The sequence below is a fragment of the Quercus lobata genome, chromosome 6 (assembly GCF_001633185.2).
Source record: "Quercus lobata isolate SW786 chromosome 6, ValleyOak3.0 Primary Assembly, whole genome shotgun sequence".
NCBI classification, from domain to species: Eukaryota; Viridiplantae; Streptophyta; class Magnoliopsida; order Fagales; family Fagaceae; genus Quercus; species Quercus lobata.
In genome coordinates, this window is record NC_044909.1 from 24,195,539 (window position 1) to 24,198,266 (window position 2,728).

Consider the following 2,728-nt stretch of genomic DNA (forward strand, 5'->3'; position numbering starts at 1 on the left):
GTTTGCTTCAGCCCTTGGGGATTCCTACGAATCCTTGGACTGATGTAAGTTTGGATTTCATTGAATGTCTGCCTAATTCACAGAGGTTTAAGGTGATTCTGGTGGTAGTGGACAGGTTGACCAAATATGTCCATTTCATTCCTATTTCTCACCCTTATACTGCTGTTAAGGTTGCCTCATTGTATATGCAATATGTTTTCAAGCTCCATGGTATGCCTGCCACTATTGTTAGTGATAGGGATGCCATTTTCACTTCCTTCTTTTGGTCTGAGTTCTTTCTTTGCAAGGTACCACCTTAGCCATGTCTACAACTTATCACCCTCAATCAAATGGACAAACTAAGATTGTTAACAAAAGTTTGGAACAATATTTGAGGGCTTTTACTGTTGACAGACCACATAGATGGGCAAAGAACCATCTTTGGCAGAGTATTGGTTCAATTCTAATTTCCACACTAGTCTAAAGTTGACACCATTGGAAGCATTGTTTGGTTTTTCCCCTTCTACATTGCAAAGCTACATTCCTAGTACCACTAGAGTTGATGCTTTAGATTCTCTTTTGTGTCAGAGAGTTGAAGTTCTAGCTACTCTTAAAGGCCACCTAGTTGCTACACATAGAAGATAAAGCTCCAAGTTGATAAGCACAAGCAAGATAGGTCCTTTAATGTGGGTGACTGAGTCTATTTGAGGCTACAGTCTTATAGGCAGAAGACTTTAGCTTATAAAGGGAAGTGAAAGATGTCTCCAAGGTTTTTTGGACCTTTTCAGATTCTGCAAAAAGTTGGGACTATGTCTAATAAGTTGGCTTTACCTCCTAAGTCCAAATTACATCCTGTTTTTCATGTTTTCTTGCTTGAAGATGAAGCTTGGTCCAAATGTGCATTCCATACCAACTTTGCCACTAGTGGATGAGGAAGGCTAGGTTTCTAGTGAGCCTATTGTTGTGCTGCAGTCAAGGACAAAGGCATTGAGATCTCAAGTGATCACTAAGGTTTTGGTGCAATGGATGGGCTGCCCACTTAAGGATGCTACTTGGGAGTCTTTACATCAGTTGTAGAGCACCTTTCCTCACCTTGTGGGCAAGGGCTGCCCACTTCAGGATGCTACTTGGGAGTCTTTACATCAGTTGCAGAGCACCTTTCCTCACCTTGTGGGCAAGGTGCTTTAAATGGGGGGAGTAATGTTAGATGCTGATAGTAGTTAGCATGCATAGCATAGTAGAGTAGTATTACTCATAATGACAGGTGGCAATTTAGTTAGCCCTTTATTACTAACTAACTGATTAGTGGTTAAAGTTAGTTAGTTGGGGTTTTGTAACTTGCATATATCGAGAAGAGTACAGATTGTACTGGATATTGAGAATTGAATTGTTGATTTGTTTATTCTCTTCTTCGTCTTCTTCTTCTTCTCTCTCTCTCTCTCTCTCCCTCTCTACCTTCCCTATAATTCTGCTATAGAGGATTAGGTTCCCTCGAAGCAACCTACAAGAATTTCCTAACCCATTCCAGTTCTTAACATTTGGTATCAAAGCCAACCACCACATCGAGTAATCAAATGTAGCTCATTGAGTATGGGATCAAATGAGTTGCGGTTTTGTGGTCGGATCCTGGATGGGGCGACCTAAAGGCTAGATTAAAATAACTAATAGGGGAGTGGAGCCACCAAAAGAGAAAGGGCTACCATCGGGTCAGTGTCGCTAGAGTGAGCTGTCGTGGACATTGGTTGTGGAGCGTAGTGGTATGTTATGATCCTAGAGTCCCACATGGATTAAGTATAAGTTTAACCATGTGTTTATAAGGTCTTGAGTACCCTTCCCTTGCAAGCCAGTTTTCAAGAGTGAGTTCTACCCATGGGCTTGTAACAATAATTGGGTTTAGTACATAAAACTCATTTACCAATTTATTATTTATTTAACTAATTACTTCTAACCTAAATCCAACCTAACCCAATTATTACAGGTAAACCCCAACCCACCCAATAATCAAAATTACCAAAATGCCCCTAAAATTTGAAAATGACCAAAGTACTCCTAAAATCCTTTAAAATTACCAAAATACCCCCTAAATCTAAAAAAAGACCAAATATGCTCAAAAACTAGTAAAAATGACCAAAATACTCCCGAAACTTAAAAAATGACCAAAATACCCCGAAAACCTAAAAATTGACCCAAATGCCCTATAAACCTAAAAATGATCGAAATACCCCCAAAACTTAAAAAAAAATAGCAAAATATCCCTGAAATCTAAAAATTACCAAAATACCCCTCCTAAAACCCAAAAATGACCAAAATACCTCTGAAACCTAAAAAATAACCAAAGTACTCTTGAAACCTAAAAATTACCAAAATGCCCTCTAAACCTGAAAAATGATTGAAATACCCTCGAAATCTAAATTACCAAAATATGCCTGAAAACTAAAAATTAACCAAAACACCACTGAAACTTAAAAAATGACCAAAATATCCCCGAAACCTAAAAAATGACCAAAATAATTCCAAAAACCTAAAAATTGACCAAAATGCCCCCAAAACCTTAAAAGTGACTGAAATACCCCTGAGACTTAAAATTGACCAAAACGCCCGTTAAACCTATAAGATGATAAAAATACACCTTAAACCTAAAAAAATGCCTAAAATACCCCGAAATCTTAAAAATGACCAAAATACCCCGAAACGTAAAAAGAAACTACCAAAATAGCCCCAAAATTTAAAAATTAATGAAACACCCCTA